Source organism: Mus pahari, chromosome 17 (genome assembly GCF_900095145.1).
Source record: "Mus pahari chromosome 17, PAHARI_EIJ_v1.1, whole genome shotgun sequence".
Classification (NCBI taxonomy): Eukaryota; Metazoa; Chordata; class Mammalia; order Rodentia; family Muridae; genus Mus; species Mus pahari.
The window spans coordinates 65,385,099-65,409,336 of record NC_034606.1 but is presented as its reverse complement, the minus strand read 5'-3'; the positions used below and the strand labels follow the sequence as shown (position 1 = coordinate 65,409,336).

The 24,238-nt window shown below is 45.1% G+C and overlaps 1 protein-coding gene across 5 annotated transcripts in view; it reads right to left on the bottom strand.

Annotated features, from left to right (window-relative positions):
• Positions 1–21,747, bottom strand: part of Scn8a (sodium voltage-gated channel alpha subunit 8) — a 175,902-nt gene extending 154,155 nt beyond the window's left edge. For 3 of the 5 annotated variants that reach the window (XM_029531139.1, XM_029531136.1, XM_029531138.1), the window contains exon 1: positions 20,866–20,947. The gene's annotated coding sequence lies outside the window, so the exon portion shown is untranslated. Of the gene's footprint in view, positions 1–20,865; positions 20,964–21,275 lie in introns of those variants that run through there. The other 2 variants (XM_029531137.1, XM_021216734.1) reach the window with 2 other exon arrangements.
• Positions 21,748–24,238: the final 2,491 nt, after the last annotated feature.

The window sequence follows — 24,238 nt, the reverse complement described above, 5'->3', positions numbered from 1 at the left end:
GGACAGAGACTTGCTGAGGAGAAGCGACTCACACAGGAATGCAAGGGGGATCAGTGAGGTGATGGGGTGGGGGTGGGTGGGTGGGGTATGACCAGAATACATGATATGCACGTGTGAGATTGTCAAGGAATAAAAGATGATTTTTCAAAACATCTTTAAAAAGCTAAGGGGTGGTGAGAAGGCTTCGTGGGTAAAGGTGCTTGCTGCCAATCCTGCTGAAACTGAGAGATCCTTGTAGCACACACAGAGGAAGGAGGAATCAACTCCTGCTGCAAGATGTCCTCTGATCAATGTAAGCCACGGCGCTCACACTAGCACACACATGCACATAGATGAACATGAAAAATTAAAACCACACACACACACACACCACACACACACGCAGGCACACACGCACATGTGTGTAAAACAGAGACAATGCAAGAGGAAGTGAGCTTGAATATAGACAGTAGAAATCATCCTAGTTCAACAATGGGGAAAGGGTTTTAAGATGAACAGAGCCCAGCACGGTGGTGCATGCCTGTAATTCTAGTTCTTGAGCAGCACATGCCTGGTGAGCACAAAGCCCCAGGTTCATCCTGACCCCAGAGGCTCCGACAACCTTCTTCTAGCCTCTGCAGGCACTGCTTGAACACAGCACACAGACATACGTACACATAAAACACACTCATATACATTCAATAAAAATAAAATCTAAAAAAAAAACCTAGCCAGTACAACGGACCCCTTGCAACTTGTCACACGTGTTGCTACTGAACCCGTCCTTTCTAATTTGTCCCCAAGCTCACATGACATTAATATCACAGAATGTTCCAATTTTCTAAAACCCCACAGTCTCCAAAGTTCTCACACTTTAAAAATTCAGTTTCTAAGTTGGGTGGTGGTGGTACACTTGGAGACAGAAATAGGCAGGCAGATCTCTGAGTTCAAGGCCAGCCTGGTCTACACAGTGAGTTCCAGGTCAGACAAGGCTACACAGAGAAACCCTTCTCAAAACAAAAGACATAAATAAACAAATAAATAAATAAGAAATTTCCGTTTCTCTAAAACATCCACAATCTCTTTCAAAGTCTAAATTCTCTCAAAAACTCCAGATTCTCTGAAGTGTGGGCTTCCATACAATTAAAAAAAAAAAAAAAAAAAAAGCTACATACTTCCTGACTCCAAGAGGAAAGAACCAGGGTACGGTTACATTCAAAGCAAAGCAAAACCAAACTCCATCCGTAAAGTGAAGTGTCAGACTCTAAGACTCGAGATCTGCCAGGCTTGCCACAGTGACCCATGGACCCAAGCTGGCTGCTGCTGTCCTTGTCCCATGGTACTGGAATCTCCAAGATGCTCAGTTCTGTAGTGCAACTGGGCTGCCCCTTCCCCAGGAGCCTCGGGGGGGGGGGGGGCTCTCCTCAGGGGGTCTGAGCCTGCCATACAGCATCAAGCCTCAGCTTTCCCCATGCCTGTCAATCCTGGGGGTCTACTGTAATTGAAACTGTACCTTCACCATAGTGGCCTGGCCTGGCCTCTCGAAGTGCCAAGGACATGATTACTTCATGCCTTCAAACCCCATGTGGGAGACGTTTACACATTACCAAGTATGGCTGCCAGCACAAAGCACAGGCTTGGGTGACCCCTCTGGATTGCAGCTTCTGTGTGTCGACTCTGAGGGAGACTTTGCCTCAATGGTGCTGGTTTCTTCTTAGTAACAGCTGATTCTTCAGCCCCTCTGACTAGTATCAAGTGTTCCAAGAAGGCAAAGTTTTCATTTCAGTATCTTTAATTCAAAATACCACATAGATGGTCCTGAGAGTGTCTGCTTCCCTCTGAAACCTCCCGGCCATGCGTCCACTGTCTGTACTGGTCCCAGGACTCCTATCCTGTCAAGCTCTGAGCACTCCGTGGCTTTTCCAGCCCAAAGTTCAAGTGCTACCACAATCCTCCCCAAAACACATGGTCAGGTCTGTCACAGCAAAGCCCCATGACCTGCTACCAATTTCTGTGTGTTAGCGAGCATTTTTCTATTGCTGCGATAAAACACCATGATCAAAAGCAGCTTGGGGAAGACAAAGTTTATCTCATCTTACAGCTTGGAGTCATTAAAAGTAAGTGCAAAACCTCAAGCCAGAAACCTGGTGGCAGGAGATGATGCAGAGGGGTGCTGGTGACAGGGGTGCTGGTGACAGCTTACACTCATAAACTCATGGTACCCGAAACAACTGTATAAAACCTGCATATGCTGTCACACGACTAAGAGCTTTAGTCAGTAGCTTCAAATCACAGTTTTGTTTTTCCTAAGAGATAGCTTTAAAAAGAAAATTTTCTTCACATGGAAGAAAAGTGAAATCATAGGAAAATGCAGAGCTTCAGTACAAGGACACTAGAAATGAAAAGCTATCTGGGCAGTAGAGGAGACTACTCCACTTCTCTTAAGTTCTTAAAAATATGAATGAGACCTGAAAGTGCAAAGCCCAACACTGTGAGCTTTCAACAAAACTATGCGAGCCCTGTGAGGGAGGGAAAGTCAGCTCTGTGGAACTAACACTTTGACGTTACCTTCAAAGCAGTAAATATTAATTTTAGGCAGACTGAACATTTAAATGTGTGTATGATAATTCCTAGTGCAATGCTAAGAAAAATATTAAAAAAGGGTACAGTGAAAGTTGAAAGGAAGGCAGAGGCAGACAGGTCTGTGAGTTCAAAGCCAGCGTGGTCTATGGAACGAGTTCAAGAATAGTGAAGGCTACATAGAAAAACCCTGTCTCAAAAAACTAAAGAACAGCTGGGCTTGGTGGCGCATGCCTTTAATTGCAGCACTTGGGAGGCAGAGGCAGGTGAATTTCTGAGTTTAAGGCCAGCCTGGTCTACAAAGTGAGTTCCAGGACAGCCAGGACTACACAGAGAAACCCTGTCTCGAAAAAACCAGAAAAACAAGAAAACAAAAACAAAAACTAAAGAACAAGCAAAAATGAAAATCTAAAACATTGCATATAAATTAATGTGTATATATGTATGTATGTATGTTGTGTGTGCATGTGTATGCATGCATGTATGCATGTGTGTGTCTGTGTGTATATCCCAAAAGAAGAAAAGGGAAACAGACACAAAATAAACAAAAACAAACAAACAAACAACAGGCTAGTATACCAAAATTAAATATTCATAATTACTTTAAATGTAAATGATTAGCATAGAGATTGTCATTGTCATGTGGATTTATTAGTCATGGAGTGCAGATTTTCAGGTAAGGAAGATAAATAAATTCTAGAGCCATTCTGTGTAACACGAGGCCAACAGCCACATAATGCACCTACACTTCACGAGGAGGGTGGGGCACACGGGAGGAAGCATGCTCCCCATATTGAAAAGAGAGACATAGAAATGGGCAGACAGGCTGAATTACAGAAAAAAAAAGAACATACAATATGCTGCCCATGAGAAAACCCACATAAACACAGTGACATGGAGGCTAAAACTAAAAAGGATGCTTATTATGTGATTGGACCCTGGGACAGAAAAGCTCATTAGTTCACAATTTAATAATACAGCATTCCATCCAATGTGAACACCTTGGTTTTCATAAACGTATTCATGGTTACATAAATGACGGCATGAAGGAACCCTCTGTACTATTTTTGAAACTTTCTTGCAAGTCTGAAATTACTTCAAAGTAAAAAGATTTTTTTTAAATAAAAAGAGTGTACAATAAATATCACGAAACTGTGAATCATCAGAGATCTGGAATGGTGATATTAATAGAATCAGATAGTATAAACTTCAAAGTAAGGAAAATTACTAGGGATACAAAGAGACATTAAATAACAACAAAGGATCAGCTCATAAAAAGACAAAGATATCTAAAATGTATATATGTGTGTGTCTATATGAATATGTATGCATGTGTATGAAACTTAAAATACATTAACTCAAATCTGATAAAATTGAGGGAAGAATACATAGATTCCATGATTACAGTTACAGACTTCAATTTTCCTTTTAAAATAAACAGGTTAAGAAAATAACCAAGGATACAAAGAAACTGAAAAACACCATCAACCAGTTGGATATAACTAATATCCACAGATGCGTCCCCCTAACAACAGAACACATATTCTCTTCAAGTACATATGGCACATTCCACAAAACAGACTTTATTTTGGGTCAAAAGACAGAACTTATTTTAAAGCATGAAACTCATATAAAATGTATGATGAAATAAAATTAGATAGCAAAGAAGACTGGAAAAAAAATCCCAAATTCCAAGCCACACACCCAAATTCAAGGTCATAGAGGAAGACTCTAGGGAAATAAAACTTCAATGAATCAAAATTTGTCAACTTCAGTCACCGTTGTACTTGAAGTAAAATTCTTACTATTAAAAACATATACTATTGAGACAGGAAGACTTTGAATTCAAGGCCAGCCTGGGATGCATAGCAAGACTCTTGCCTCAAAAAACCAAAATGAAGAAAAGAAGGAGAGGCAGGGGGAGAGGGAAGAAAAAGAAGAGAGAAGAAGAGAAGAAGGAAGGGAGGAAAGAGGAATGGGGAAGACAGACACACTCAAATCAACAGGATAAGTTTCCAGTTGAAAAGGAAAAAAAAAAAAAAAGAACAAATTTACTCAAAATTACATATTAGGACCAGGAGAAATCACTACAGACCTCATAAGCATCAAGAGCAAACTAATGTAGACATTTAAACTGGACAACTCACGTTAAGGGAACAAATTCCTTGAAAGCAACAAAATATCCACTCCAAAGACTTAAGCATTCTAGTTTGTTGCTTAAATCTAATTTGTGGGTTTAAAAACTTTGTAAGAGAAAACCTAAAGGAAGTTCAGATAGTAGGGTGGTTTGACTGAAAAGGTGGCCCCCAAGAGCAAATATATCTGAATGCTTAGTCACCAGGAGTGACTCTATTTGAAAGGATTAGAAAGATTAGGAGGTGTGGCCTTGTTGGAGGAGGTGTGTCACTGGAGGAGGGCTTTGAGGTCTCAAAAGCCAGAGCTGAGCCAGTGTCTCTCTCTTTCTGCCTAGGGATCAGGATGTAGCTCTCAGCTACTGCTCCAGCCCCTGCCTGCACACTGCCATGCTCCAAGACCTGATGATAATGGACTATAAACCTCTGAAACTGTAAGCAAGACCTCATTAGATGCTTTCTTTTGTAAGAGTTGCTGTGGTCATGGTGTCTCTTCATAGCAATAGAACAGTGACTGAGACAGATGGTTTCACCAGAAAAGTCTACCGTCTGTTTTTCTTCTCTGATTTATTTGTAATATGTAAGGTGGGGGAACGTAATGTGCCTGCATGCATGTGTGTGTAGGTACATGCATCTGAAGTGCAACAGTAATCAACACTGGCGCTTCTTTCCTCTAAAACAATCTGCCAAGGTTTTTTTTTTTTTTTTCATTTCATGTAAATATGTGTGTGGTATACCCATACATGTGTGCACAGACATGTCCAATGGAAGCCTAAAGAGGAAAACTGAAGTCCTGTTTTATCACTTGCTGCCCTGTTCCCTTAAGATGGGGTGTCTTGCTGAATCTGGAGATAGGCTATTGTCGAGCAAGCCCCAGCAGTCCACTGGTCCCACCCTCCATAGAGCTGGAGTTACAGCTGAGCATAGATAGCCCAAATTGTACGTGGGTACTGGGGATTTAAACTTAGTGCTCGCAAAGCAAGCACTGGTACATACTGAGCCACCTCTGCAGCCCTTCCACCTTATTTCTCAAGACAAATTCCCTGACTAGAACTAGAACTTGCCCTTTCAGTTAAGATGGCCAGCTGACAAGCCACCTCTCTCTGCCATAGCCCCAGGACTGGAGTTACAGATGCACAGCTCCACACCTGGCTTCTACGTGAGTGCTGAGGACCTCATGCTTATTCAGCAATGTACTGTAGTGACCCATCATCCTGGCCCTCTATCCAATAGTTAATGAAGGAATTTTATGAAATGGTCCTCATGGCTACTATCATTAACACCAAAACCTAATAAAGATATCCAAGGGGTGGGGGGAACAACTACAGACTGATTTTCTCAAGTAGATACAAAACTCAACAACAACAACAACAATATTTTTGTTGTTGTTTTTTAAGACAGAGTCTCTAGGCTGTCCTGGAACTCATTACTTAGACCAGGCTGCCTTCAAACTCACAGAGATCTGCCTGCCTCTGCCTCCAGGATGCTGGGATCAAAGGCATGTTCGACCACACACTGATCTACAAAGTATCAACAAATCAAAAAACAAACTGCAACCAAATATCACCCACCTCAAGAATACAAAGGCTTCAATACAAATCATGTATTAACAAAGTAAAGAAATATACGGCCATATCAATTCACAGAGGAGGAAAAGGAAAACACCAGACAGAATTGAATATCCATTTGCAACAAACTATCAAGAGATGGAACTTAAACTGGTAAGAGCGCCTGCAGGAGCTAGCTTAATGATAAAAGACTGGGCATCTTTTCCTACAGTCAGGAAGAAGGCCTACATCCAATATCTTACAAGAAGTTTGCAATAAAGGAGGAGAAGAAAAGACATATAAATCCAACTGGAAGAAATTAAACTGTCACTTTTCATAGACTATTCGATTATCTACAGAAAGTCCCAAGAACAGCTTGTAGACTCAACAAGCGAGCTTGTAAGTTGTAAGGTACTAGTTCTCATTTTAAAAATCCATTATGTTTCTACACTCAAGAAATGAACTAAAAAGTGAAACCTGAAATAAAAGCACTTACATTAGTTAAAAAAAATTCTAAAAATGTGCAGAATCTATATGTTTAAACTACAAAATGGGGCCAGAGAGATGGCTCAACAAACAAAGGTGCTTGCAGCCAGCCAGGAAGACCCGAGTTCAATCCCTGAACTTCACATTATACAGGGAGAGAATTGAATCCCACAAATAGTCCTCTGACTTTCACAAATACACCATGGTGCACACACACACACACACACACACACACACAAACACACAATGCTGATGAAATATGTCAAGTAATACCCAAATAAATGAAAAAAATCACACACATTGATGACAAGCCTGGATACAGTAATTAAATTCTTAAACTGATCTACAAATTTAAGAACGTTCTGATAAAATTTCCAGCAGGAGTTTTTGCAGATATATACAAGCTAATTCTGTCTGATTTCCAGAACAAAGCAGGAAAATTCCTTTGACCATCCTAAGCTCTTGCTGTAAAGCTATGGCTGTCAGGGGTGGCACACATGAAGGGACCAACGTTCAAAACACTGAAACAGAACAGAGTCCAGAAAAATGCAGACAGAGCCAGCTGCCTTGGGAAAGGCGCAGAGCCAACTCCACAGAGAAAGGTAATCTCTCCCACAATGGCAAGGAACCATGAGAGGAATACATGGAACAAAACCAACACGCTACAAAAGGAACGCACTTGAATCGCAAGTCTAGGTATAACACCATAAAACTTGTATTAAAGACATCATCGAAGACCATCCTGGGTTAGACAGAAAGGGTTTATATGCATGTCATTAAAAAGACAATCCATAAAAGAGAAAAAAGGGGGGGGGACACTATATTTAATCAAAAATTTTAAGCCGGGCGTGGTGGCGCACGCCTTTAATCCCAGCACTCGGGAGGCAGAGGCAGGCGGATTTCTGAGTTCGAGGCCAGCCTGGTCTACAGAGTGAGTTCCAGGACAGCCAGGGCTACACAGAGAAACCCTGCCTCGAAAAACCAAAAAAAAAAAAAAAAAAATTTAAATTTGTCTTACAAACGAGAAGGAAAAGAAATGCCAGCCCTGTGAGAAAGCCTGACCAAATGATTAATCTGAGGAAAGACATATCAAGAGTATATAATTAAACACACCACACACACACACACACAAGTGAAATTCACAGTAAGAAATCCAATATATTATAATGGGCAAAATATCGGAACAGACTTCACCACATGAGTACAGACAGCAAACAAGCATGTAAAGACACTCAGTATTGTTAGCCACTAGAGGATCACAAACAGAAACCACAGTGGGATCCACTGCCTCCTCACTTACAGATTGGGGGAGTACAGCAACCAAGCCTGCTGTTCCCTTGGAATCTGGAGATGATGTACAGCAATGTCGCCGCACCAGAAATTGGATTACTGGTTTACCCTTAATGTCTCCGTGGCATAAGGAATTTGCTGTGCAAGCACAGGTTCAGACCTGAGCATCCACAAAAAAAGTGAGCCCAGTCGCAGGCACCTGTAATCCCAGCCATCACAGTAAAGGCAGGAGGACTTGCTGACCTGAGTCCAGGCAGTAAGTGAGCTCCAGGGTCAGTGGGAACCTGCCTCAGAAGTACGAGGTAGGGTGTGGAGGAAGGTACTTAGTGTTCACCTCTGGCCTTCACACATGGACAAGCTGTTGTGTGCACACACATGCACACACTACACAGCCCAAAAGATGCACGGATACTTATACTTGCCAAAGTCCCACTCTTTTTGTTTGTTTTTTTGTTTTGTTTTGTTTTGTTTTTCGATACAGGGTTTCTCTGAGTAACTCTGGCTGTCCTGGAACTAACTTTGTAGACAAGGCTAGCCTCGAACTCCTATAGATCTGCAAGTCTCTGCCCCCTCCCACCCCCCAACTCCTGGGACTAACGGCGTGCACCACCACCCAGCTCAGCAGTCCCACTCTTAGGAACAACCTCTGGGAAATATGAATTTAGACTTACACAAAGACCAGTACAGCAGCCGTTATCCACAATAGCCAGAAACATCCCACATTCTGAGTGTCCCTCCACAGATGAATAAGCAAATTGTTAAACACAGTGTTAGATACCATGTGACAAACAATTCAGTTCTCTACAGTAAGACACCACTCACCAACAACAAAGAAGTAATCGGTACAACATAAATCACCAAGACATCACAGTGAACAAAAGAGGCCAGGCTCGAGGAGTTAGATGCCACAGTATGGTTCTATTTATTTATATGCCATTTGGGGAAGGTAGACTCATTGGATCTGGGAGCCAGTCAGGGCTTGCCAAGAGTCACTACAAAAGGACCAGTGGGACTTTTGAGGGGCAGTAGAAGTCTTCTTGGTCCTGACAGTAGTTATACTTATATGAATCTATGTGTTTATTAACTCAGAAACAATTTGGGGGGAGGCAAATTTATTTATTTATTTATTCATTCATTCATTCATTCTTAGATATTTTATTTACATTTCAAATGTTTTCCCCTTTCTAGGTTTCCCCTTCAGAAAACCCTATCCCACCCCCCCACCCCCTGCCTCTATGAGGGTGATCCCCTATCCACCCACTCCCATCCTCCCGCCCTGTCATTCCCCTACACTGGGGCACTGAACACCCTCAGGCCGGAGGGCCTCTCCTCCCACTGTTATCCTACAAGACCATCTTATGCCATATATGTGACCAGTGCCATGGGTCACCCCATCTGTATTCTTTGGTTGGTGGTCCAGTCCCCGGGAGCTCTGGGGAGGGGGGCGTCTGGAAACAATTTTTTGCAATTTTGCTGTTTACAAATTTAAATATAAATATAAGAAAACCAAAGCTGTTTGAAACGTTAAAGTGAAAAATATCTATCCACTATCTCTAAGCTAGATACAGAAGTTTTCCAAATCCCGGTCACACTGACTCTTATTCCTGGGAACAGAACCCTAACAGGACAGGAATGACTTCCATATTATCTTGGGCACACTGCTGGCCTGTACACAGAACTAGAGTGTAGGGTTCTAAGCTCTAACTTTTGGTCACAGAAACTTATCTTTTATGTGGTTGTCCAAAATTTGGACTACCATCCATGTCTTGGATTCCACAGATCAATCGCTGGTTTTTCATAATTATACATCCCAAAGTCTACCGCCACAAATAAGAGTCCCTACTATGTTGTGTGTATTAAGTACTGCAACAAAAAGATCAGGAAAGGCCCTGCGAGCCCTACACTTCTCCACAGAGCAGCGCTACAAGAGCTGCTGGCTTGGAGTCCTGCGGGAACTGGCCACACTCTCACCTGCTTCCTCAGGGCCTTTACTTTGTTTCCTTTTGTTAGTGAGATTGTTTTTGCAACAGATTATAACCAAGAGATGGATAGACTGGCTGCTCTTACAGAGCCCCTCAGAGTTCACCCAGCAAGACTCTGGGATTTTCCAACCTACACACCAGATACCAGGAGGCAGCCTGCCAACGAACGGAAGATAGACTGCACACACAAACTACAGGCTACTAGGACAAAGATAACCTGTGACTTACTGAGAGGCACAAGGCACACCTCAGGAGTCAGGCTAAGCACACCCTCACTAAATGGGTTCAGGGACCGTTCAGCATAACCAACAGTGAATCCTCAGTAGTCACCCAGCACACTGTAACAGAAAAGGACTCTTCTTCGCCCTGTAAAGCTCTGAGGACTTTCAGATGCTTAGGGCCTACCTTACGGTGCCCCCCAAATGTTTTAATTCATCTTCTTTGGGCACTTACAGGGGAAGTTTCCTGGCGAAGTACTTGAAAGCTACGCGACCCCTGCTTACACCATTATAAGCTGCATTGGGTTTTACTCTACCTCTTCTCTTTCTTTTAGAAACAGGAAAAGGAGAAACATTACAAATAAAAGATTTAAAAGACACCCACAGTTCTCTATTCCTTCCTTGCACTGGAACATATAAATCACCAGAGCGGACTGCCCTCCTTCCTGCAGAAGCCAAGTAGACCCACCTCGCCCAGGAGAGCTCCAGAGCATATCACAGGGTGCTGCTGTGTAAATGTCTTAGCCTGTGCATCCTACCTAGGAGGCAGGTGTGAGCACACACAGCACAGAGATGCTCCTCCACTCCTCGTGGAATTGCTGCAAGGATGCTATGCATCCCTACATGGAGTGCTAAATCCATTTACATCATGTTCATGATCTCAGCTTGTTCTCCTGGCTCCACAGTAAGCCACAGGGGCCACATCTGAACACAAACAGGTAGGTGTAAAGGAATTTACAGGGGCTCAAGTTATTCAAGCAACTCTGGTGACTTTAAAAAAAAAGAAATTTTAACAAATGAAATTATTTTTTATTAAAGAAAATTTCTGATGTGCTTTTGTTCTAAATATATCTTAGTATACCGATTCTGATACTCAAAAGACTCTCTTTTTTTCCTTCTTCTTTGAAGACCTTTGCTAACTAGAAGAAGGATGAACAAGACCAAGTTTCCCACGTGTACCTGTGCTGCAAATTACACTCGAGACCTTTGCTGGACCAGTGACCACAGTCATGCACTTCAGATCCACAGAGGGTTCACCCAAGCCACCTCTCACTCCTGACAGCTAAGACTCAGTACTTGAACGGAAAGCAACAGCGTGAATATGACCCCCCTCCTCCCTCCCTCTGTTCTTACCTCCTAAAACCTTTTAGTGGCTACCCTTAGAGCCTCTGTTCAAAAGAGGTACATTGTTTCGGCAAGAGAATGCCTTTTATCAATCACAGCTTAAGAAAAGGTATGTGCCTCTTACTCCTTATCCTCCTTATGTAAGGTTAGCTGAGAATATCAAGGGAGGAGGGGAGGGGGAATTACTGGAACAGAAGAGGGGCAGAGAATGATTTGAGCCAGAGGACCGGGATTTCTGCTGCAAGAGTGCGCCTTGTATATAAGACTAGGAAGCTAAACCGCAGCAATACCGTTCTCTAGACAAACCTGAAGAGTGACACCAATTGACATGCCAGTGTGGGTGGGGGAATCTCACAAAGCCCACTTAGATGAAGAGCCACAGGTAGTTCATGACATCAATGACAAGCCCAACTGATTATCCACTACCAGTCAGCCCCCAGACACACATATGGGCTACCCTAATGGACTCAACTTGTAACAACAGCAACTGAAGAGGAGAGGGTGTGTAAATGGAGAGCTACTAAGATGGTTCAGTGACAAAGGCACTTGCCACTAAGTCTGATGACTAGACCCCACATGGTGGAAGGAGAGAACCCTCTCTCTCTCTCTCTCAAGATGCCCTTGGACAGCCACAAGGGCACCGTGGTAATATGAACCCCTGTGCATACATGTACACTCATTAAACAAAGTGTAACTTAACATTTTTAATTAAAACAATGATTTATGTATGGAGGGAGACTCCAACATAAAAGCAGGAGTCCTTCATAAGGGAGAGTTTAAGAATTAAACAAGCTCAAAAGACAGGTTTTCCCAAAAGAATAAATAAATAAACCCAGAAGCTCATGGGGAAAAACCCCTGCAGAAAAATAATTTAAAAATTAGAAAAAAAATATGTTCCCCTAACATAAGCCTCCATGTGGCACACATATTCAACGTTCTGTTTTCCTTCTTTCCATCCTGACCACAAGTCAGGTTTCCATCCACACACAATGAGGCCAAATCAAACTGCCGGCTGCTTGGCTGTCCACGCCCTGCTCTGCACCACGCCCTGCTCCATGCCATCCTGTCAAACACAACTACGCAATTTTCCTAAACCATGACGTCATGGCCTCGACCATGTCTCGGTTAGTACTCCTCTCAACCGTCTGTGCTTTCCATTAACATGAGCACAGCTGAAGAGCCTTCAACGTTGCCTAACCCACTGCTATTTTTGCAGGCTTATCTGCGACTGGGGAACTGTACCCAGCCAGCCCACCTAGACTGTGCACTACTCCCCCAAAACACTCTACGTTCTTACCATCTCAGGACATAAAGCCAAGCTCGGAGCAGACATCTTCCAACAACCTGCTCCTGATCAAACTAGTCTGAAGATTTTCTGAAAAAAATCAGCTCTCTAGCCAGGCATGGTGGCCCTCATGGGGCTGTGACAGTATAGCCACTAGTTTGAGGTGAGCTTGGAAGACGTGTGTAGGCCAGTGTGCTTCAGCGTGAGACTTTATCTCAGGGGAAATCAACTTATTAACTAATTGCCAGCTATACCACTCAGCTGGCAATTAAACCCTTTTCAATCATTGAACCATTATGAAAACCTATTCTTTAGGATTTTATATTTGGTACTTAATTGACCAGGTAAGTTTCTAGAATACAAAGAGATCTTTTATACAGTTCTCAGTACCTGCTATAGTCCTCTCCCTTGGGTGTGCTTAACAAATATTTGTAGACTGCTGGGGTCAGGAGGGACAACACAATTCCCCATAGAAAGCAAGGGACCACTTAGACTATGACTCCTCTTCATGGAAACCCCTAAAAAGCAATTCAAGTGGTAGGAGAGGATGTTTCACCCAAACTAACTTTTTACATTAAATAACCCAAAACATTAGTGTAAAATTTTCATCAATAAAAGGAAAACACAGTGGAATTATGCATATGACAAAGTAGAGGAAGGATTACAATGAGAGATCAAATCGTCAAATTATTTAGTCTTTCTGAGTGGGCTGGAGAGATGGCTCAGCCATTGAAAGCACTGGCTGCTCTTCCAGAGGTCCCGGGTTCATTCCCAGTATCCACATGGCTGCTCACAATGACCTGTAATTCCAGGAGCAGGAACCCAATGCCTCCTTCTGTCCTGTGCAGGCACCAGACAAGCACATGGTGCAGACAAAACTCCCATATGTATAAAAAAATATATTTTAAAGATAAAATCTTTCTAAAGGATGGTGGGAATAGTTGAGTCGGGCAGGAGGGGCTGCTGTGTGCAATGTGCCCAAGACCCAGTATTCACGACTGGGCTTATGGGATGCGTGGTGGAAGGCTGGGAGACAGTGAGAGACAATTCAACCACTTAAGCAGGTAAATTCAAAAGCTGTGTCTTTAAGGCAGAATGGAAGGGAGAGCACAAGAGTGCCAGTGTGGAGAGGCTCTTACAGCAAGACTAACAGTGAGCACTAAGCCTGTCAACCCTTTTCCCATAAAGCAAGAAAACGCCCCACCCCCACCCCCACCCCCACCCCCCAGTTTTCTCAACACAGGTGAAGAAAACAATGTGGCAAAGATAGAACAAGACTGAAAGCAAACAACTGAGGCTCCACCTTCCCAGTGTTCTGAGCTCTGTCCCAGAGATCGGAACCACTGTCGGCCAGAAATGAGCCCAGAGATGGACCCCTCCCCAGGAGGCTTCAGAAGACTGCACACCTGCCTTAAGGTGTGAGCCTTTCTCACAGCCACACCCCAACTCCCACGTCTGTTGGACCCCCACGCCCTCTGATAACTCCTCATACTCTGAGCATCCCCCCCCCCCGACCCCAGCCGCACAATGCCGATGTTTAAAGTCTGCCTGTTATACTCAAGGCATTTTCCCTATAAACAAGGGACCACATCTCTCTACACCAAATCCTAGGAAATCCAACTGAGAATTCTGTAGCAAACGAGGTTTCTGGGTATTCTGACCTCTGAGAAAGTTCTGCCAGGCTCATTTACAACCTGCTTAATATTCCTCTGCAGTTTAATAATAATGCATTAATTTGTTTTCATTTGAAATCATTTTATTCAGCTTACTGCTAAGTCAAAAAGGCAGTAGTGGATGTGGCACCAAAGCTCACGGCGTCATCCTTAATTAAAGAGCTGAAATACAGAGCTCACCGTACAACCAACAACCTCGCTCACTCACAGACACTACTTGGCAAAACAAGAAAGCTTCTGCTTCAGGTGGTTTGCAACAGACCCTGCATTCTGGAGGCTCGGTATAACTGTCTTTAGAATATAGACAGGAAGGAATAACACATGGAAGCGGACTGCTTTTTCACTGAGGAAGTAGTCTTGATCCCTTTCATTATTAAAAGTTATTTAACCATTAAAACTAACCTGACTGACTTTCCCCAACTCCCCAAGTTCACTCTGGTGGGAATGCTGATAAGCAAGTAAAGTAACTTTCCCATATGCCTGCACTGCCTGGAACTGCAAAGCCTTTAATGGCATACAAGATGCACTAATCAAGAGAACAGGGAAGGTGTCAGTTAACAGAGCTTTTGAGGGATTCAGTGTTCTTCATTTCCAGACCTCTGGAGTGACATTGAAAGCTTCTCCCTACCACCATAAGGCTAGAGAAATGCTGCAAACTTTTACACATGCACGCACCCACATGCACACACAGACACACACATGTGCACAAACACAAGCACATGCATGCACATACACACACCACCCCAAACCCTCAGGCTCCCAGCTTTGTGTCAGTTAGTTTCCTTTGGTATGGCACAACTCCATGCGGAGGAAAACCTTGCCCCCCCCCTTTCACCTGCGCCTTCCCAGCCTATATCCTTCTGAGAACAACCCTGGGGCTCTAGATCTCACCTAGCAGCACCTGTTCCCAGCATGCTCTGTCCTCCAAGTCCTCCAGCTTCAAGCATGAGCAAAGCTGCCCCTGGTGTCAGCAGCCAAACTTTCCTGAGGTCCCAGTAACACAGGTCGGCAGTGAGAGAGCATTCCCAGTCCCCACAGAGGGTATTTATTTGCAAGACCCAGGGAGAAAGACACACAAACACAGAGGTGTGGTGGTCCCTTAGAACATAGCTATGTTCTGATTTCCATTGGGGCAGAGGGTTAGGACACACACAGAAGGAAATGCATGCAAGCTCCTTCCTGACAGACCTCGGGTCATCCTCCCTCGCTCCCCCTTTCCCAAACGCTGCTTCTTGAGCGGTGCTTCTGCCTATCTCAGAATCTTTCACCATGCCCACTCACCAAGATATGTTTAGCTACCTAGGATAATGATAATTTCTTAAAATAAACCAAAACTGTTCATTTTACTTGGTTATATGAACATCAGAATGTAACACCATTTCATGGGGGAATAAAAAAATCTTTTAAGTGTGAATCAACCAGGCTCCGTGGCAGCCTCCATTCCACATCTCAAGTCATCCTCACCCCTGGACAACTCCACCTTTTGGGTACGCCATCTCCTAAGATGTAACATGGAGTAACACTCACCTCCCTAGCTCTAAAAACCACTATCTAGAAGGATATTTTGAGCTTTTATAAACAGTGATAACCAACCAAGGCAGGTGGCCACCTGTGAGTCCCAATATGAGGCCCATTCAGATGCAGCCATTCAAAGTTCACACAAGAAGAAAATTAAAACGAGGACAGAAGCTACTCCAAACTACTGCACTGATAAAAACCCAGCTCATGTGAGAAGAATGGTAGGGCTCCACCTTTGGGCCTACTCCATCTTTAGATCTGTAGATAAAACAGTCCAGTTGCCTTCCAGCCAGAGTGCTAAAGCATTCCCTTGTGGTAAGGGATGCCATCACAGTGCCCTTCAGGGGGAATGGGAAAAGAGCTGTTTTGGCAAATGCAATCATGGTGCGGTGTGAGGTCAGCGCAGCACCTGTATGGTATAATTTCACTCATTTGAGACTGACAATGTCCATTCAGGTTAAGGAACCCACAGACCCCGCCTCCTACGCAGACTTTGAGGAATTATCTGCTTTCTGAAACTTACAAATATACTATATCAGATACACATGCAAATAAATACCCACTAAGCTGCTAAATCTCTAGAGAAAGGAAGCAGATTTTATATAATCCCCACAAGCATGGCATTGAAGGCATTATTATTCATTCCTATGTTTACAGACGAGAACAACTAAAACCCAGAGAAACTAGGTAACTTGCCCGAGGTTAAAAAGCAAGTAGCCAAGTCAGGATTTGAACCTAGCTCTGTCTGACTCCAAGGCCTGTAGTTACCTTCAACAATAGCAATTGGTTGGGTTACTTTTCCTTAATCCATGACATAGTATTTGACTGTGTGTCTTAACTTCACAAAGGAACAGAAACAACTTCAGCGGCCTTCTCCTTTCTCTTTCCCTACATTTATTTTCCACCTTTTTGCAAACTATTTTTAGGTAAAAACCACTGAGCTCAGCCCAACAGACATACAACATTTCCCCCAATCAATACGCCCACAGGGCCAAAGTTATGTTTCTACCTCTGGCTCTCTTACAGCCAAGGTTTTGAGCAGGTCATGGTCTCTAAGTTGGTGCTATTTAGCAAATGTATCCATGTCTGCTACAGTGTTTCACATCTGGGAAGCACCAGATGACACTAGTCATCAAGTTACTGACTGAGGGTCTTTATCCCTCTAATTAATGTGCTACATTTTAGCCAAGAGACTTAAAAGAGGGTGGGATTACTCTGTGAGTAAATTCTTTCACATTAAAGACGGTTTTCTGAAAATTGTTGAAAGGATTAAGGGGAACAGCAAATGGAAATGTAACAACTTAATGTCTGAGCCCCTGGGTCTGTTAGACCCTGAGTCTAAGAACATGAAAGATACAACTTGGAAAGTATCATTTGAGCAACTTCTGCAAGTGTAGCTTGTAACTGAAAAAGCCCAATCACATGTGGCCAGTGCTCCTGCTGAGCAGTAAAAGCCAGGACTTCTCTCCACACTATTTCTGCAACCAGTGTTTGCTGGCTTTTATAACTGTGGCAACTGGGCACACTCTGGAGAAGCTATGCTTAATACTTTCTCTACAGTATGGGCGTAAGGCCCTTCTCAGTATAACTCACAGGGGTTAAACACTCATTAAGTAAATCAGGTGCTTTCCAGAACTTGTTACATAACCCCAGCACATGAAAGAGTTTGCTTTCCATTCATAGAACCCTCTCTCACTTTAGGTAGCCATGTTTCTTTGCATTCTTTTCAAGTAGGTGGAGTGTCTTTCAGTTCTCTACAAAATGTTGTCTCAGCTTTCACGATAGCAAGCATGTGAAAGACTTTTGCCCCTTATGTAGTTCCAAAGTATGTCCTTCAATGTTACGCATGTTACCTTCTAAGAGAGATTAAAGTATTTCAACCACCAGGGGTGAGCCATTTTCTGTGGCACTGGGTTCCCTACCAATGAAGTATTCAAAGTGGAAGTGTCCTATAAGAAGGATTCCCAAGGGAGGCAGGAGGCTGAGCAAGTTGAATTTTATGTTCCACCTTCTTAATCTATGATTTTAAAACAACTTTAGACCAGCATACCACAGTGACATAATGGTTCACAAGCTGGCCTGCTGAGTCCCATCCCCAGCTTACTGTTTAGGTCAACCTAGCATAAATGCTCTTCAGATTCAGCTTAACTTGGTTAGCGATAAAAGACAAAATTACCGTAATATTGACAGTTTCTTGCTATTTGAAATGACCGGAAAAAAAAGATCCTGAAACCATGCGGTCAGCAGAATGTATGCCTTACATACGGATCTGTTGAAGCCAAAACAGCACTGCCTCCGTGAGGGACAGCCGAAATGAGGAGTTACGTGGGAGTAAGAAAAATGTGATAACCAGACCTTCAACCTCAAGTATGACCCAGCTGCGCAAGCACATGCAGATCCACAACACGGGGAAAGCCTGCAGTTCATAGCGGCAAAGCAAAACTAGGCCCTTCCGCCAGTGACTTCGGCCACATGAGCCAGGGAGCTGTCCTTCAGCACCGCAGCAGGTACCGCTCGAGCAAGCATAAAGCCAAGGAAAGGCAAGGCCGACAGGAGCGAGCGTCAGGGTGAAATGATTAGAGTCCTCCTTCAAGCAACCCTATGGCTATTTGTTTTTAAATATACTATATCCCAAGTCTCTATCCTTGTTAATTTAAAAGAAAAATTTCCGGATATTTATCGGAAAGTTGACAAAACCTCAAACGAAAGCCAAAGGCATATAAAGTCAGCCTCCCACAGGGACCCCAAGAAACCAGTGACTAGCTAACCTGAACCATCATGAAACTGCTACACAATACCCACCACATCCCAGTAAGAGACATATTACATCTACACACATCAGATGTTCTGAGAACACAGAACATGCTTGCAGCCCCTCTCCGGAGAGCTTCAATTTCTAGGACAGACAGAATTCTCACGGAACACCAAACCATTACTACCCCCACACACAGCAATCAAATCCTCTTTCAGGGAGAACTGAAGGCCTTATGGGTCATGAGTTCCAGAAGAAAATGCTGCAGTATTTCAAGAGCCAGGTTACAGTCAAAATGCTAAAAGCTTTCAGCATTTTGAGCATTTGAGCCTCTTGGTTCCTGCCATCCTGCTACTGGGTATTAACCTTGTCCAGCCATTTGCATTACACATCAAAAACATATTTTTGAGGAAAGAACAAGGCTCCCTCCCCCATATCTTCTAATGCACATGGAGAAAGGGGAAGAGAGCCTGTGAGACGTTAAAAAACCTACCACACCCGAAATCTCCTTGGAAAGCTAAGACATCCCCCGATCCTAACACACATACACCTCCCTAAAGGATCTCCAGGTTTAAACTCGAGAAAATAGTTATAAAAAGCATTCCCCCCACCACTTGCCCTAAAGGCCCTTACCCACACTTCCTGCTTCCAACCCCTGCCTTCCCGGATGCCCACCCTACTGTGCATTAAAAGCCATTCCCCCTGTGCAGCAGACCTTGCAGTCTGCTATTTCTCCCTGCCCGAGTTCGGCCAGGTGCGATGCAAAGTTTTTTCTCTGCTTTCTCCCCACCTCCACCCCAACAGATGACATTGATTATGAACACTGATGCGAATCTTGGAACCTCCAGTTATAAAATGTATTCCCCCGGTGCTTCAAAAACTGCAGTGTAAGTGAGGGAGAGGGCATAGGGTGGAGTAGTTGGAAGGAATGCACGGTTTGGAGAATTCCTATTTATTGGGCTGAAAAATTATTCCCACTCCATCCTAACTCGAACCTAGGGGACGCTGAAGGGGTCTGACAGCCCCCCACTACCGCCCGGAAAGTTAACTGCCAAGTCTCCACCGGTGGTTGCTGCGGGCCATGGAGAGGACGGAGCGGTGCTCCCAGGAGAAATGCAGAGGTTTTGCGGTCCCCAAGGTACCAAGGGTGAAGCAGAGAGGAAGGATCCAAGCTATGGATCTGGGCAAACAGTTCTGTATCCCAACGCTAACAAGAAGCCCAGGGTGCTGCTGCCCGTGGTAAGGTGGGGGAGGGAAGGGAGCGAGGAGAGGAACAAGCTCTGCATAGGGTGGCGTAGGGGTGGGGTGGGGGAAGGGGGTATTCTGAAAGTGATGTACTCTGATGCAGGAATCCTAACCTGCTAAGGAAAGTCGCGAGGGGCTCCAACACAACCCCTGAGCACCCTGGCGAGAGGGGGAATGATACATCCAAGTAAAGGAGTGAAGGACAGGAGGTGTCCTGACTGCCCCACGAGCCCAGGAGTCCCCCGGCTTCTGCAGTTGTTAGCAATGTGGAGCCGGATGAGGGAGGATCCAGTAAGGACTGGGGGAGGGGACAGAGAAGAGGGGCTGCAGAGCAGCCCGAGAGCCCCGGCCGGCCGGGCTGGCACTGGGGGCTGGGTGCCGGCTGCACCGCCGAGGGGACACCGGGGCAAGCCCGCGTCCCTGGACGACCAGGCAACCTGGAGGGCAGGGTGTTCAGGGGTGGGAGCTGGTGGTCCTCCATCCTCCTCAGGAACCCCGGCAAACACCGTAGAAGGAAGCAAGACTTCCAAACACCCGTGCAAAGCACGAAGGGCATAAACCCCGCTCCACGGCGGCCACGCGAGCCCCGTGAGCCCCGCGGCCCGCGAGCCGCGCCGTGCGCTCTGCGGCAAAGCCCCGGGCTGAGAGAGGCGAGCCCACTCCAGGGTCCCGGGGCGAGAGGGGAGCCCAGGCCGAGGAGCGGCGCCGGGACGGGGGCTCCGGGGCGACTTACGGCGGCGGCGGCAGCGGCGGGCGAGGCGGCGGCGGCCCTAGCGCGGGGCCCGGGAGGCGCGGCCGGACTGCAGAGGCGCCGAGGCTGCGGCGGGCGGGACTGCGGTGGGCGCCATCTTGGAGCGCTCCCCGCGCCCGCCCCCCGCGCTGCGCGAGCCCTTGCATAATTGATGACTCGCGCCGCGCGCGCCGCCGCGCGCCCCCGCCGCCGGGCCCCCGCGCGACCCTCCGCGCGCGCCCCCCACCCGGGCCCCGCGCCCCGCGCCCCGCGCCCCGCTCCCGCCCGTCCTCCCGGCCGCCCGCCCGCCCCTCCGCACCTACCCTGCCGGGCGCGCCCGGCCGCCCGCTCGCCCGCTCGCCTGCCCTCTCGCTCCCAGCTCGCCGGCCTGCGTCCCCGCGCTCCGGACTGGATGCGCGCCGGAGCCCGACCGGCAGGGGGCGCCGCGCCCGAGCGCCTGGGAGCGTCCCCGGGCCCGCCTCCGCGACGCCCCCGCCGGCCCCACGAGCACCGGCGTCGACACCCGAGAGATGCTCTGCGGCCCTGGTCAATGACAAGAGTCTCCTTGCTCCCGGGCACGCCCGGTCACCGTGGAACCGCAGTCGGAGTTTTCTGACTTGATCCTTGGTCAACTGATCCAACGCACAGCATATGAAAGCTAGTGTTACGAAAGGAGCCTGCTGTGAGTGGCAACGACACTTCCTCGGGTTTGGAAGCTTAGAGGTCACCTTACCTTCTCCAAACTCAGTGGGTAGATCTGTGAAGTTGGCATGAGTCTTTGAACTGCTTCCACATGCCTAAGGAGCTTCACGGTGAAGGCGAGGAGGACTCCTGGCGCTGTCTAAACGCAAATTCAGTTGACACTGAACAGCACCCTCTTTAATGAGTGGCGGGTGACAACCTGTCCAAACCTCAGTGTTCTGTCACTAGAAGGGAGCAGTAAATCACGGCACCAAACTGATAGTTTTATTGTAGAGACTAAAGGGGAAGTGCATTTACAGTTTTCTAACACAGCCCAGCACAGGATGTGGCATAATGTGCCCATTACATGCATTTTACAGTAGCTTTCTTGAGATATATTTGGCTCACCGTAAGCTCCATGTTTAGAATATATTTTGACATGTGTGTGCGTGCAGGAACTCCTCGCCACTAAGGTGATGGGCATGCCCAAAGTTTCCCTGTGCCTCTTTGCAATCCAGCTCTGCATTGCCCACACACAAAAGCCTCCCCCAGGCAACCGCTAATCTTCTATTACTGTACATTGGTTTGCATTTTCCAGAGTTAATGGGATCATACAGTATGAACCTTTTTTTTTTTTCTTGTTGTAGGACACTTCTCTCAGCATGATTATTTTGAGGTTTTTTTTTTTTTTTTATGCTGCCTTCGAGGTGTTCATTTTTTCTTACCACTGGGTAGTAATCATTATGAAGGGGCATACCAAATTTTAAATTGCTTATTGGTGACATTTGAACTAGCGTCAGGTTTTGCTCGTTACAAATTAATCTGCTATGAATGCTGTGCATCTTTGTATGAAAGCATTCTCTTATCTCTCTGGGGTATAAATATCTAGGAAGGAAATGACTGGATTCTTTTAGCACTTAACATGTTAAGAAAATTTAGGGACTGCAGGCGTGCTCAACTGGTAGCGTGCTTGCCACAAGCTCAAAGCCCTGGGTGGACTCCCCGACACCAGTCACGTAACCCAGAGAAGGTCATTCTCAGGAACATAACAAGTTTCAGGCTGAAGGCCCCCATGTTTCAAAGCTAAAATAACAAAGAAAAGAAAGGAGGTTCTGAGCTGCTGTTCAAAGCGCTTCTGCCATTTCAGTTCCAGCCCACAGCACAGTAGGTCATCAGCCCGCAGCACAGTAGGACATCAGTGCCCCACATCCTCGTCGGCATCTGGCATGACCAGGCTTTTTAATTTTAGCCGTTCTAATAGTGTGATGAATTATTCCACTGTGGTTTTAGCTTCTGTTTCACTAATGACTAAATGTGTTAAATGTCTTGGCTCAGTAAATCCTGCTAGTTGAAGTTGTCTATTTTGGTCTTTCATACTTAGAGGGTGTTTGCTTATTGAAACTTGAACTATTCATATTTCTTACAGATATACATCTTCTAACAGTCACATGGTTGGCAAATATTGTTTCCTAGTGTGAATTTATATTTTTTGTCTCTTGATAAAGTCATTCCAAAGGTAAACACTCTTAAATTTTGCAAAGTCCAATTTACTTTTTCTTCTTCCGTAGACCAGATGTTTCACCAGATGTATAAGGCTCTTGTCCTGGACTCTTCTTTCATTTACATGTTTACCTGACCTTGCTTACTTTTGCTTTAAAATAAACCTTGGAGTAGAGCAGCAGAATTCCTTTTACACACAGAAGATTTAGTGCTGTGTCATAGCACACGTGTGTGGTGTGTGGTGGGGGAGCACACAGCTTGATGGGACCCTGGATTTCCTAAGCACTGTGGGCTTCGTGACACAGGCCCACCATCCCAGCTCTGGGAAGGCGGGGACACAGGGTCAGGATGACAGCAGAGGCTAGCTTCTCACTTCTTACCGCCCTCTCTGCTTTTCTAATGCTGGCTTTCCAAGTCTAGGTCTTCCACATCTGCCTACAGACTTTGGAATCTGTTTTTCAAGTTCTACCAAATAGTAACAACAAGAAATCATGGGAATTTCTTTATCAGGACTACATGAATTTAAAGCATTCAGCATTGGGGAAGCTTCCTTGACAACGGAACCAACGAATCCATTTCAGCATTATGTGGCCTCCATTTCAGCATTATATGGCCCCTATTTAAGCATTACTTGGTCTCCCAAGGGCTCCAGTGGCTGCAGTTTTTCATGAGACAAGTCTTACTCCCCTTCCGGGATGCATTTCTAAATGTTTTGTTTTTGTGTGTGTGATGGATCACTTAACAATTTGTACATTGCAATTTCCCATTATTCACTGGAACTATATAAAAAAAAGTACAGGTGATTTTTCTGTATTTTGCAACTTGGCTAACTTAAGATCAGATTACCCAAAGGAAACGGGACAAGACTGGATCTGTTAGCATTCCTCTATAAAAGGTGTGGGATTGGGGGTGGGGGGAACTCTGTAAATAACATATACTTTGTGACTTTTTCTGGGGAGTCTGTTTTTATTCATCCTAGACAGAGAGGGTAACCATGGTTTGAAGAACTGATTCTTCTCAATTTGGTGAGCCAGTAAGTTTTGTCTTTTCCAAACCGTGTGTGGCCCATTTCCTTTCCTTGGTTTATTGTTGCACGAGCTACCCCCTTTCCTGCAGTGTTAAGTAGAAATGATGTGAGCAGATGTTGCTGCTTGTTCTCTCCAGATGCAAGCACATCAGAGTTTTCACCTTGTAGCATGATGCTAGCCCTAGGCTTGTTATATTGAGGGCAGTGTCTGCTATTTTCTGTTGTGCTAAGGATTTTCATAAAAAATGAATGTTGATTCCTGCATGTGGGCTTTTTTTTTTTTAATTTATTAACACAGTGAAGTACACTGACTTTCAAATGTAAGCTAATTAGTTTCTAAATTGTCTTTGTTGGCTTTGATTTCTTGATGTTTTGTTAATAACCATGTTTGTGAAGTACCTTAGTCTTGAAACATTATACCTGGTATCACACTAATAGACTAGAGTGTGAAGCCCACCACCATCTTTTTTTCTGGGAAATTTTATATA